This window comes from Octopus bimaculoides, chromosome 26, assembly GCF_001194135.2.
Source record: "Octopus bimaculoides isolate UCB-OBI-ISO-001 chromosome 26, ASM119413v2, whole genome shotgun sequence".
NCBI lineage: Eukaryota > Metazoa > Mollusca > Cephalopoda > Octopoda > Octopodidae > Octopus > Octopus bimaculoides.
The window spans coordinates 13,626,894-13,627,201 of NC_069006.1; positions in this window are offsets into that span (position 1 = coordinate 13,626,894).

Below are 308 nucleotides of genomic sequence, written 5' to 3' on the forward strand. Positions count from 1 at the left end.
ATTCAGAAGTTGGAGTGAAGACTTTGTCAAATATTTTGGCACCCAAACATGGGAGAGAAAAAAAATCAAACTGCAGTAGATAGATAGAACATGCTGAAGCTTTTGTCCAGTAGTGATGATATGCCTTGCAGAAGACTATAACATAACGTGTGTGTGTGTGTGTGTGTGTGTGTGTGTGTGTGTGTGTCTGTGTGTGTGTGTCTGTGTGTGTGTGTTTATACACAGAGAGAGAGGTGTATAGCTGAACAAAGACTCAACAGCTTGAATAAGTTAGCACTGGAGAAACTTAAAGGTAACTGTGAACATTA